A 14,350-nucleotide genomic window follows, 5' to 3' on the forward strand; every position below is an offset into this window, starting at 1 on the left:
TCTATACCACGTCTGCGCCAGGTTCTAATCTACTGCTGCTGTCCACCTATTTCCACATTCTGCCCTTTAATACCACATTGATGCTCTGTCATCTAGTCTAAGTCCCCTACCCTCCTATTCACAACTCCTTCCAGCTGTACCTTCCTCATTATGCCTCTTGATTCTTCCCTTACCCCAGGGTTCTCCAAAGTCGGTCCTAGAGGGCAGGATCCATACCAGATTTTTAGCATATCCCCATTTAGATAGATGTAGTTATCTTAAAAATCTGGCATGGATCCGGCCCTCTAGGACCGACTTTGGAGGACCCTGCCTTACTCCATCAACATACCCTCTATTCCTCCATTCGCATCTTGCTATCTCTCTTGAGGAATTCCTATTGTACTAAATATATATACCCTTTTTATCCACTTCCACCCTATATACATGCTCCCTCTACCCCTCGCTTGCCTCCGTGATATAATCTCCATAGAACCCACTACATACATGTACACTCCTCGCTTACCTCAACATCGTGACGTGCCTCTTTTCCTTTTCACACTCTACATACCCCTGTTTTCCTCCTTTACCCCTCTGCATACCCTGAAATACTAATTGCCTTACCCCCTCCCCATTCCCCTCTTAGCGACTCTAGCAGCTGGAGCGGGTGTGCCACCGAGCACAATGGGCTGGTGAACTCTGTCACACTAAAACAATAATTTGTTATTTATGAACCTCTTCTGTCTGCAGGTTTGCAGACAAATTCCAAGCAGTAATATCACAGAATATTATGAGAGAGGGTTTTGGTCCTTGAGCTGACATGCACAGTGAAGAAAACAAAAAAAGAAACACTGAAAACAGCGAAAAACAGGGAGGGGTCAAATGGAAAGAGTACCTGTGAGAGAGGAAGAAAAGAATGTTAGTGTCTCAGGATGGTGAAAAAGGTAAATGGAAGGAAGGGGAAAGAAAGGGAGATGGAAGGAAGATAACATGAAAGAAAATATGAATTGTAGGGTGGCATGGGGGAAAGGAAGGAAAGGTGAATGGATGGATGACAGGTTGAAGAATGGATGGAATGGTGAAAGGAAAAATGAAAGGGAAATGACATGAATGATTAGAGTGAAAGTATGGATAAGTCAAGTGTGAAAGATGAAATATTTGACAGATGGGTGAAACAATGGAGGAAGGAAGAGTGAGAGTATGGTTTGACAGATGGGTGAATCAATGGAGGAAGGAAGAGTGAGAGTATGGTTTGACAGATGGGTGAATCAATGGAGGAAGGAAGAGTGAGAGTATGGTTTGACAGATGGGCGAATCAATGGAGGAAGGAAGAGGGAGAGTATGGTTTGACAGATGGGTGAAACAATGGAGGAAGGAAGAGTGAGAGTATGGTTTGACAGATGGGTGAATCAATGGAGGAAGGAAGAGTGGGAGTATGGTTTGACAGATGAGCGAATCAATGGAGGAAGGAAGAGTGAGAGTATGGTTTGACAGATGGGTGAAACGATGGAGGAAGGAAGAGTGAGAGTATGGTTTGACAGATGGGTGGATCGATGGAGGAAGGAAGAGTGAGAGTATGGTTTGACAGATGGGTGAACCAATGGAGGAGGGAAAGAGTGAGAGTATGGTTTGACAAATGGGTGAATCAATGGAGGAAGGAAGAGTGAGAGTATGGTTTGACAGATGGGTGAAACGATGGAGGAAGGAAGAGTGAGAGTATGGTTTGACAGATGGGTGAAACGATGGAGGAAGGAAGAGTGAGAGTATGGTTTGACAGATGGGTGAATCGATGGAGGAAGGAACAGATGGGTGAATCAATGGAGGAAGGAAGAGAGAGAGTATGGTTTGACAGATGGGTGAATCAATGGAGGAAGGAAGAGTGAGAGTATGGTTTGACAGATGGGTGAATCAATGGAGGAAGGAAGAGTGAGAGTATGGTTTGACAGATGGATGAATCAATGGAGGAAGGAAGAGTGAGAGTATGGTTTGACAGATGGGTGAAACGATGGAGGAAGGAAGAGTGAGAGTATGGTTTGACAGATGGGTGGATCGATGGAGGAAGGAAGAGTGAGAGTATGGTTTGACAGATGGGTGAACCAATGGAGGAGGGAAGAGTGAGAGTATGGTTTGACAAATGGGTGAATCAATGGAGGAAGGAAGAGTGAGAGTATGGTTTGACAGATGGGTGAAACGATGGAGGAAGGAAGAGTGAGAGTATGGTTTGACAGATGGGTGAAACGATGGAGGAAGGAAGAGTGAGAGTATGGTTTGACAGATGGGTGAATCAATGGAGGAAGGAAGAGTGAGAGTATGGTTTGACAGATGGGTGAAACGATGGAGAAAGGAAGAGTGAGAGTATGGTTTGACAGATGGGTGAAACGATGGAGGAAAGTAGAGTGAAAGGATGGATGGGTTAAAAGAAAGTTAGCTACTTGAATATATTGATGGTGAAAGGATAGGTATAGTTATGAAAAGAAGGAAGGGTGGATAGATGGAAGAAGGTGTAGTTGGATGCTGTATTGAATGCTAAGGTGAATGGAAGATGAGATGGTGGATGAAAAGATAGAAGGCTGAGTATGGATGGATAGATGTATGGAAGGAGGAAGAATGTGTGAAAGGCATTGTTCTAAGGCAGGTGGAGATCTCCGACTTTTTATTCCTGGTGTGACTACACTCTTGGCTCCAAGTGGGGGTATTTTCATATTCTGGCTGCTCCCTTGCCTCTTTGCCTCCTCTACACACCCTCGACCCTCTGCCATCTAAATATCCCTCTACTGGTCACCGTTCCTGCCCACTTTCCCTACCTATGTCTTCCCCTGATCTGCCCCTTCCCTGATTCTCCTCCTGCTTTACCCTTCTCTACTCCTGCTCTCCACTCCCCACCTATCCCCGTTTACCCCTCTGCATTCTGTTCCTCTTCACTCTCCATCTATAGTGATCTCTCTTCTGCCCTCTCCTCCTCTGTCACTTTTGTTCGAGCCCTCTTTTCTTCGCTCTCCAGTCCCCTTCGCTCCTTTCTTTGTCTTTCTCCATTCTGCACTGACCCTCTCAACCAGGGGCGGATAATGGATTGGGGACCAAAAACTAGCCCTGGCAAAAATGCCCAAACCTGCCCCGCTCCCTTCCTCTCCCTGTTCTCTCTCTCCATCCATTCTTCCTCTCTCCTCTTTTCTCTCATCTATTGCCTTCTCCCGATCCCCTCTTTCTCTCTCCAAAACCACCCTGTGTCAGCTGCAATAAATCTAAGGGAGCTGGGAAAAGCCACAGAGGCGCCGTTAGCCTCCAGCCCACCCAGGAAAATGCCCAGTGGTATAAACAGCCAACCCGGCCCTGCTCTCGCTCTCATTCAATTCCCATAAGTCTTTCTTTCTTTTCCTTTATTCTTCCCTGGCGATCCCTCCATTCCCTTTCCATTATAGTCCCGCCCTCAGGCCCCAGCCCCCTCCTGTCACCAGGAAGCGTGGCAGTTTCTAGAACTCTCCACGGCCCCTCTGGGGCGTTCATTTTCTCGCAGCCATGGGCTGGTGCTGCGTGGAAACTGTAACTTCCCCATTTCTCTGAAAGACAAAATGAGCTCGCGCCCCTCCTGCAAGTAGTTGTTGCCATGGAGCTGTGTGGCTGGATGCAGGGAGGGGCTACTGGGGGGGTCCCAAAGGAGATCTGTGATCAGCCAAGTGCTTAGAACTCATTAGGGATAAATCAAACTTTGAGCAGCTAGAAACAAAACAATCCCCCTTTCCCCTGCCCCCTCCACCATAATTCTGCCTCAGAATCCGCCACTCTTCAGTCTTTATCCTCAGCCCCACACCCCGACTGCCCGGATGAGCAGTCACTTCAGAAACGATATCCCAGGGCGTGCGTGTGTGGGGGGCTCAAATCCGGAATACGAATGCCTCATTGAAGTATCTTCCTTTGATTTGGGGCAGGTCGAACTGCAAAGAGCTGCAGGGTGTGCAGCATCCGGTCCCATTCTGTCTTTGGCCTCTTTCTGGCTATGTGAGCAAGTGTAGAAGGGTCATTAATATTGAAAACGAGTGAACGTATTTAGCGCTGTGCATGATAAGTGTATTAATTCGTGATTTTAACTCATATAACCTCGCAAGGATAAAAGGTTAAATCGATAAAGAAACGATTCCCTGAGACCGCGCAGGCGAGAGACAGATCCTGTGGAAGGCACATCTGACGGAGGTTGGAGCGTATGGCGTGCAGGATACCCATAGATACTCGAACCAGGCACATTAAGACTAGGCTGAAGTGGAATTTGACTAAGAACCCCGGAGTTCGAATTTCATCGTACGTGAATTTCCCAAGATTTTGCATATTTTTTTAGGTCTGGAGTTAGGCAAGAACTTTTAACTAAAATGATGAATAATATATTTATTGATAAGGGCTTTCAGCCAGTCCTCTTAATCCCTTGGTCTCTGTTGTGTCATTTTGCCCACAAGAACATACAGTATTGGGCTAGGATTGGCCCACTCAATCTAGCGGGTAAGCTTTTTCCCCCAGAGTTTTATATAGAGAGCGCTTTACATGAGCACCAGTTGCGTTACATAAGGACGCATTCATTTTTTTTAGTGAGGGGGAGACTAAGTGATTTGCCCAGAATCACAGGATGCTGAGCGTCGTTGGCGGAGACCCGAACCTGGTTCCCCAGATTTGAGGTCGACCGCACTAGCTGTTGAGGCACATCCTCTCCCCAAGCTTTAGACCTGGGAGTAATTTTAATTATACCGGATGAACCCGAAGAAATGTAGGTAATTCTGCGTCACCCTTGCAATGTAAAATTACCGAAAATTACGCGATTACGCCCGCTCGCGAAGTTAAGAGTAATTTGGGGAAAGCAACATAACGCGGGAGTATGGATATCATTTGAGGCTAGTTAGGGGTCACTCTTCTTTGCGACCCCTGGCCGGTCACAAGGAAGTACCAGGAGTAGCAGGGAGCAAGTTAGAGGTCGCAGCTGCGGCCCCTAACTAGCCACCAATGACGTCCGTGAGCAGGAGCCCAGGGTCAATGAATTTAGCGAGCACAAGCGGCTGCTGATGCTGTGCTTCATGTTCAGCTGCATTTGGCGCTATTTTCTTAGCACAAAATGCACCCTTGGGTCCAGTTTAGACGCGAGGGTGCATTTTGCACTAAGAAAATAGAGCTAAATGCGGGGTACTCTCCTTGCGTAATTCCGTTTAATTTCACTTAATTTTACTGTAATTCCTTGTAATTTAACTGCAGCAAATTATGTGAGTTACACCCACCCGTTGTAAGCTTCACAGTAAATTATGGCATTCTGTTCTTTCACAAAGAGCACATCCCCATAAATTAGTTCCTTTCACTAGCAGTTCCTTTCACTTTGTTATGGCAAAGTGTGCTTTGTGAGGCCAATTTTTATTTTTTACATTGGTATTGATCTTGCAGCTCCCCAAAAGTAACATTTTACAAAAAATTATGACAAACGAAAACAAGCATTGGCAACGCCAAAAGGCTTGCATTCAACACCAGATCTACTGGCTTTGCCAATGCCTGTTACTTTTCAAGACTAGTTTGAGCAGAACTTTTCTCACTGGAGAAATATTTTCCTTGAGCCATTCTCTTGCCCATATCTCGCATGACTTTCGGATGTGACTTACGCTCTTTCGTTCAATTTTCACATAAGACACCAGCAAGTGAAATTTCCACAATTTTACATACATTTTGCAAAATGCTCCTTTTAATTGGAATCAGTGGCGTGGAGGTTGCACACACAATTCTGTAATAGGTGCACAAGTCACTGAGCTATCATACAGGAGACATTTATGAAACTTGCAGCCCAGATAAGTTTGACAGTGACTGAGCAAGACTGGATGAGCAAGTTTGTAAACTAACAAGTATCACTGATAACTAAAGCACCTTACTGTGAATAAATGAGCATGGTTATGACTTAAAGTGTAAAAGTGTGTTACAGTGCACAAGACCATTGAATGACCAAGACTGGAACCCAACGTGCAAGAAAAGCAATTAGTAGACATAGGGCCACATGTATGAAACAATTCTGCGCTCGCAAACTGTGCAAATCGTAAATTCGACCCTCTCTGAATGCAAAATAGCCTTTCAAGATATATGAAAGGCTTTGTAGTCGCAATTTTAGGTAATCACAAAAATGTTGCGAATACAAATATGGAATCGTTTGCGATTCCCTAAGCACATGTACCAAGGAAATGTTATTACCATCGACTCCAAGTCGATGGTAACCATGTGCATATTTTGAAAATGCACAAACATTCAGTTTTCAAAGTGCCATGTAGCGCACACGTGCCCCTAGGGCATGTATGTTCTTTACATGTGTTTTTTTTTTGGGGTGCTTCAAGGGAGCCTAAGACTACCCAGGCACCTTTGGGTTTGCATTACCTAATTTGCGATTACCAATTAGGTAATCGCAAATTAGGTAACGCAAAACCATTCGCACCTTTGGGCCTAAAGGCTTAATGGAGTAGTATTACCTAATAGCGATTTAATAATTGCAATTGCACATCTTTAGGAATCGCTATTTTCTTAGATACCATTTTGCATTCCTCAAATAGCGATTACCTAGAATTCACAATTTAGTGAATGCAAAATGGATTTTTGATACATGTGGCCCATAGTCAGCAGAGCTGAGAGTCTCTTTCAATGAGTAGGCCTGCAACCCAAAGAGCATGACTCCCACACAACAAGGATGGCAGTGCTCAAACAGCAAAACTGCACCGCTAAGATCAAGAAGCCAAACCCTCAAGCAAGGCTTCGACCTAAGGAGCCAGATTATGACTCAAGAAGCACAACTGCAAACTAATTAATACAAATGTGACCTATCAATCATGTTTTAAGAGCAGAAAAGCAATGTTGTGATCATAGAGAAAGGCTTTGACACATTGAGAAAGATGGTAACACAAAGAAGAAGGCTGTGCCCAAACAAGGAATGCTATGCACTAAATATCCAGGGGTAGTGAAAGTGCCATCACATACCCTTTGATATTAGTGACATCACAGGAAGTGCCATATTAAGACCATTGACCCTGATTTTTTTCCAGGAAGGCATGTCACATGACCCTTACATCACACTTAACTGACACCATTGTTCCATAATAACTACATGATTAGTTTAACGGCATAACACAGACAAATGTCTCTTTTAGATACCACATATATTATGGTGTTGGCTTGATCTTTGAAAAATTTGGGGCATAATACTTGCCCTGAATTTTAATAAGTGAGCAAAGCGAATTAGCCAGACCTTTTCCATGGGATTTCTCCCCCACCACGAAAAAAAATCTGAAGAATGGATGAAATAGTGCATTTGAAAACACAATTTCACATACATTTGCTAAAAAGCCATAGGCACTGAAAGGACACTCTTTACATATTCAAATCCTTTCATGGTGAGCCAAGCCAATGAAAACTGACATTCCCCAGGAGTTTACCCCATTTAGTTCAAAATATGGTATGGGGGCTCCCAAGAGTCACAAATGACCTCCAATGTGCCAGGGCGGCATTTTGACATAGGTACTCCCATATTTATTGGTACCTCTTTATATCAGCAAGCATTTGCAAAGCCAAAAGGTCTCACCTATGCAAGAGCTATTGGCTTTGTCACTATGTTTCACTTTTAGCCATGTTGGACTCCAGCTTGGCTGCTGTTCATCATGGCTAAAAGTTAGTGGGGTAAACAAGAGTGGCAGAGAATAGAGTGTCGTAAGGTGGAGAGTAGTAGAGTTTTATGGAGTGGCGTAGAGTAGAGTTGAGTGGAGTGGAGTGTCATGGAGTGGTGTGGAATGGTGTAGAGTGTTGTGGAGTGTCATGAAGTAGAGTGTAGTAGAGTGGAAGGGCACAGAGTGGAGTACAGTTGAGTGCCATAAAGTGGATTAGAGTGTCAGAGTGAGTAGAGTGCCATAGAGTGGAGTGGCATTTAGTCTTGTGTAGTGATGTAGAGCAGAGTGGAGTGGCATAGAGGGTGTTGCGTAGGGTGGAGTAGAGTGTTGTAGAGTAGAGTTGTGTGGAGCAGAGTAGATTCTCATGAGTGGAGTGGCATAGAGTGGAGTAGTGTAGGAGAATGAGTTTTATAGAGTCGAGTGGCATTGAGTAGAGTGGAGTGGCATAGAGTGTCATGGAGTGGAATGGCGTAGAGTGGAGTAGAGTGTTGTAGAATGGATGAAGTGGCATAGAGATGAGTTGATCTTAATGGGTTAGAGCGCCATAAGGTGGCGTATGTATCGTAGAGTGTAGTGTCATACAGTGGAGTGTTGTAGAATAGAGTAAAGTGTCCTAGAGTGAAATGACATAAAGTACAATGATGCAGAGTGCATTGGTTTTAACTAAAGTGGTGTAGAGTGCATTATTGGCGTAGAGTGCAGTGGCGTAGAGTTTTTCAGAGTATCTTGCAGTAGCGTAGAGTGCAGTGGCATAGAGTAGATTGTTGTGGAGGAAAGTTGAGTGGTGCAGAGTGGAGTGGTGTAGGGGGAAGTGGTGCAGTGTAGAGTGCAACGGTGTAGATTAGAGTGGTATAGAGCATAGTGGTGTAGAATGCAGTGACATGGAGTGCAGTGATGCAGAATAGATTAGAGTGGTGTGGAGTGATGCAGAGTGTAGTGGCTTAAATTGGATTGGCGTAGAGTGCAGTGGCATAGAGTTGTTGAGTGGTGCACAGTAAATTGTAGTGGTGTAGAGTGCAGTGGCGTGGCATGCAGTGGTGCAGCTTAGAGTGGCATTGTGTTCAGTGGCAGAGAGTGCAGTCTTGCAGAGTGCTGTGGCGCAGATTAAAGTGGCACACAGTAGAGTGGCGCAGAGTGCAGTGACAGAGTACAAATATGTAGTATGGCATAGTGTGCAGTGGCATTGAGTGCAGTGGTGTTGAGTGAAGTGGTTTAGATTAGAGTAGTGTAGGGCATAGTGGCATAGAGTAGAGGGGTGCAGAATAGAGTGGTGCAGCGTATAGTGCAGTGACGTAAAGTGGAGTGGCATTGAATGCAGTGGCATACAGTAGATTGTTTCAGAGTAGAGTGAAATGGCATAGATTGGAGTGGTTCAGGGTAGAGCGGAGTGGTGCAGGGTAGAGTGCAGTGGCATAGAGTGGTGGCGTAGAGCACAGTGGCATAGAGTAGAGCGGTGCAGAGTGAAGTACAGTGCAGTGGCATAGAGTAGATTGTTTTGGAGTAGAGTGACGTGACAAAGAGGAGAGTGGTGCATGGTAGAGTATTGTGCAGTGGCATAAACTAGTAGCATAGACTGCAGTGATGTAGAGTGGAGTAGAGTGAAGTGGCATAGAGTAGAAGGTTTTAGAGTAGAGTGAAGTGGAGTAGAGTGGAGTGGTGCAGGGTAGATTGCAGTGGCATAGAGTAGTGGCATAGAGTGCATTGGTGTAGAGTGCAGTGGCATAGAGTGCAAGATTCCAGAGTAAAGTGGCAACAAGAGAGGCCTGTAGAGTGGAGTGGTGCAGAGTAGAGTGGAGTGACTCAGACTGGAGTGGTGTAGAAAGCAGTGGCGAAGAGTGCAGTGGTGCGTAGTAGTGCGTAGTAGAGCAGGGCAGAGTGCAGTGTCAGAGCACAGTGGTGCACAGTAGCTTAGAGTGGTGCAGAGTGTGGTGGCATAGAGTGTAGTAGCGTGGAATGCATTGGCATAGAGGGGAGTAGAGTAGTACAGAGTAGAGTGCAGGGGCAGAGAGTGCAGTGGCACAAAGTACAGTGGAGGAGAGTTCAGTTGCAGAGCGAGCAGTGTTGTTGAGTAGAGTGTTGTAGTGTGCGGAGGTGTAGAGTAAAGTTGCCTAGTAATGCATTGGTGTAGAGTGCAGTGGAATAGAATGGTGCAGAGTAAAGTGACATAGAGTGCAATGGTGTAGAATGGAGTGGTGTAGAGTGCAGTTCCATAGAGTAGTGTTGTAGAGTATAGTGGCATACAGTGCAGTGGTAAATAGTGGATTGGCATAAAGTGCAGTGGCTTAGAGTGCATTGATTTTGAGCAAAACAGTGTAGAATGCATTGGCATTGAGTGCAATAGTGTAGAGTGCAGTGGCATTGAATAGAGTGGCGTGGAAGGAAGTGGTGCAGTGTAGATTGCAGTGGCTTACTTAGAGTGGAGTGGTGCAGAGAGGAATAGAGTGGATAGAGTGCAGTGGCATAGAGTAGACTGTTTCAGAGTAGAGTGGAGTGGCATAAAGTACAGTGGTACAGTGGTACAGTGGTGCAGAGTAGATTAGAGTGGATCAGTGTAGAATGCAGTTGAGTGGAGTGGAGTAATGCAGAGTTAAGTGGCGTAGAGTGTAGTGAGGTACAGTGCATTGGCATAGAGTGCAGTGTTGCAGAGTAGAGTGGCGTAGAGTTGAATGGTGCAGAGTAGGGTGGAGTAGTGTAGGGTAGAGTGCAGGGAGTAGAGTGTAGTGGTGAAGAGTGTAGTGGTGTAGAGTGTAGTGGCATAGAATGCATTGGCGTAGAGTGGTGTAGAGTACAATTGTGCAGAGTAGAATGCAGTGGCATAGAGTGCAATGGCGTAGAGTGCAGTGTTGCAGAGTAGACTGCCATAGAGGGCAGTGATTTACAGTACAGTGGCATAGATTGCATTGGCATGGAGTGCAGTGGCGTTGATTGGTGCAGAGTAGAGTAGCGTAGAGAAAAGTGGCATAGATTACGGTGGTGCAGAGTTGAATAGAGTGGCATAGAGTGCAGTGACGTCAAGTACAATGGTGTAGAGTGCAGTGACGTATAGCTCAGTGGCGTAAACAGTGGTATAGTAGAGTTCAGTGGTGCAGAGTAGATTAGCATAGAGTGCAGTGGTGTAGAATTCACTGATTTTGAGTAAAGTGGTGTAGAGTGAGTTGGCATAGAGTGCAGTCAGGCAGAGTAGAGTGCAGTGGCATAGAGTGGAGTGGTGTTGGGTGGAGTGGCACCGATTGGAGTGGAATGGTGTAGAGTAGATTGTTTGAGAGTAGAGGTGAGTGGTGCATGGTAGAGTAGAGCGGTGTAGAGTAGAGTACAGAGTAGATTAGAATGGAATGCACTGGCGTGGAGTGGAGTGGTACAGAGTATAGTGCATTGGCGTAGAGTGAGGCCACAGAGAGTGCAGTGTTGCAGATTTGAATGGCAGAGTGGAGTGGTGCAGAACGCAGTGGCGAAGAGTGCAGTGGTGAATAGTAGAGTAGTGTGGGGGTAGAGAGCATTGGCATAGAGTAGAGTAGAGTAGAGAGGCAAAGAGTGAAGTGGCACAGAGTGGAGTAGTACAGAGTAGAGTACAGTGACTCGGTTTGGAGTGGAGTGGAGTGGTGCAGTATGGAGTTTTGCAGAGCAGACTGCAGTGGGTTAGAGTGGTGCATAGTAGAGTGGAGGAGGTAAAGTGAAGTATACATGGTGTAGTAGCGTACTGCCATTACAGACAACACATCTTGAATTAAAATGATCATTACATTTGCAGATACATATAGTTCTACTAATAAAACCATACAGTGCACAAACACATATGTGTGGAAATTGCATCCAACCTAGCTCTGGAAACTACCAGCTCAAATTAAGCAATGCCTCTTTCTAAGCTTTGAGCATGGTGACTTCTGTGCAGTGCTGTATCTGACTCCACTTTCCTATCCATCTCCTGGAGTAAGCCGTGCCTGCTCAGCAACAGCTTCAACCAGGGAGTCAGGGCCACTGAATGAGCCCTGATGAACCCCTGTGAGCTTCAGTACCTAAAAAAGCTTTTATCTAAAACCGCAACACTAATAGGGCCCGTAATCGTTACATATCAACAATGGACAACTATCCCACAATATCGGACAAATTCTCAGCCTCTTCTGCTTCTCCTCTGACCATACTTCTTGTATTCTTCATCCTGTATTCTCTAGTACAGATTACATGCAATGCACTATAAAACTCCATAAATAAATAAATAAATAAATAGATAGTTCAGACCTGTCCACATGTGGAGAACCCTCCAAGCAAGGACCCCCCTCGAATTGTGAGACAATGCACAGAAGCACAACTAGATCAAAGAAAGAGGTCCAGCTCTAAGGAGTGCCTTCCATCGCTCAAGGGTTGAGACCCTTTCCAGGGAGCAAAATCTCTTGAAGGAGTAACCCTCAAAAGTTGAATAAGACCAACTTTGTGATAAAACATAAGCTCCCCAGTCTTGGATAACCAAATGAAACGTCTCCAAAAGTGCAACAACATTGTCAGGAAGCGCTGAAGAAAAATGAAGAGGCATACCGAAACATATTTACCAGCCTGTTTTCCCACCAATTCCCTTCTGACAGCAACATGTACAATGGGCCAAGGGACCTCGAGAGCACTGGAGGCGATGACAAGAACATGGAGGAGGAGGGGGCTGAATCCATGAGGAGGAGGGTGCAGAAGGGTGGGCCCAATGGTTCAAAATCAGGGGTAGGGCATGGGTTTAGCTGTCATTGGTGCTGCAGGTGCAGTGGCACCGAGTCCCATAGTGGTGAGAGACCCAGTGTACCCCTAGGTATGAATACCACAGGGGAGGAGGGTGATTGTTAGGTCTGGGGTTTGGGAGGGCATGAGTCAGACAGAGCTCTTGGGAACAATATGCGTAGAGTGGACTTTCACCCATTGGCTTCCTTTGACCCTTCTTTTTCGGCCATCGGTTCGAGACTTTTACCAATTACATCGTGGATCCTCCCAGTGGAGTATTTGTCTCTCACCTAAGGTTACGGGGTGTTTGCCTTCACTCCAATGCTTGCATTGAACTGCACGAGGAACTACTTTGCATCTATAGCTCTTTCTGTCTGCGCCCGCAGACTCCCTCCTGTGTATGGCGCAGTCACTAATGTGCTAATGCTGTGTATGTTCCCACATTAAACCCAGACGTATTGGCTTTGCCAGTGCTTGTTCTTGCTTGTGTTAGAGTCCATGGCACCCTTGCTAAGCCTCTGCGCATGGGGTATGAAAACATAGACGGAGCGGGAGGCTTGTGTCGAGGATTCCGAGTGGGTGCAGGCGACGGAAGGCACCAGGTACTGGGGAGGCGGAAATGCAGGGGGCGGGGATGCTGGAGAGAAAGATGCTTCTGCGGATGGAAGTGAGGAGCCGAGAAGCTGGGGATAAAGAGGGGTGGGCTGGCATGACAGGGCATTTTGGGGGTTCAAGAGATGCAAAGCTTCAGTACGCTAGTAGAAGGGGTGGCGAGAACACAGTCTGGGGCAGGAGAGAGGCGGAGGGAAGGTGGTGAATCTAGAAGCTGGGGATGAAGAGGGGTGGACGGGTGTTAACATGAGTTTGGGTGTCAAAGAGGTGGAATGCTCCAGAACGCTAGAAGAAGGGGAGGGAGTAGATGTAGTCTGGGGCAGGCGAGAGGCGAAGGGAAGACTAGAAGCTGGGGATGAAGTGGGGTGGACGGGTATAACAGGAGTGTGGGGGTCCACAAGGTGGAATGCTCCAGGACGCTAGAAGCAGGGTTGGGGGCCAATAATGTCTGGTGCAGGAGAGAACCGGAGGGGAGCCGGGGAGGCAGGGTGGGCAGCTCCAGGAGCAGTCGACGCGGTGGAAGAGGCACTGATGTCTTGAAGAGATGCTGGGGCGGCCTTCCATGTGCATCCCTCTATGTCGAACACTAAGTAGAAAGAGGGGGGCTGAGAGGGGAATAAATAATGGGAAATAAAAGTTCATGAAGCAGAAAATAAAAGGCAGATTATACAGATGTGGCAATTTTAAGGATCGCTGGCTCTGTCCTCCGAGAACAGCTGCAGTCGGGCCTAGCCCACCGCTCTGAGCCTGTGAGGATGGGGCAGAGGTACCACTGAGGCCGGCGTGAGGATGGTGGTCCTGATGCTGGAGCGAGAGATGGGGGCTCTATGCAGCATGGGCAGGGGTTCTGCTGATGTAGCGAAGGGTACCCTGAGGTCTTACCGATGAAAGGAGGAGTGAGCCCAGCAAGGTCTTGAGCAGTGAGCGAACGACGGGTCGCCCTGATCCCTGGGCGTACAATGGGGACACGAGTGAGCAGTGGGCCGCTGCAGTGAGTGATGGGGGTTCATGAGTGAGCAAGTCAGCCTGTAACAGTGACCATTAGACCTTTTTCAAAGTGCTACCGGTTCACAGCAGGAGAGAGGACACGTTCTACAGGTTTGCGGGGTGCAAGCTCGCCTCAAGATATAGGCACAGGCCGCGCACATCACGGTATTCATTACACGTTTTAATATTTTGGAAATAACAAAGGGAGACCTCAAAAGGAAATACAAATAACGCAAACTGTTTCTAGTTAGACAAAATATCTCGGAACCAAAGGAAGTGGGGTACCTGCGCCAAAAATGTAATTTTTATAGGTTTCAATACCTTAGAAAAGTCCAGCAGGTGCATGGGTTGCTCCGTATCATCAGGTATTTGAGGTTGTGAGAAATTCTCGTAATTTAATTTCGTGCAATTACGTGAAA

Source organism: Triturus cristatus, chromosome 11, assembly GCF_964204655.1.
Source record: "Triturus cristatus chromosome 11, aTriCri1.1, whole genome shotgun sequence".
NCBI classification, from domain to species: Eukaryota; Metazoa; Chordata; class Amphibia; order Caudata; family Salamandridae; genus Triturus; species Triturus cristatus.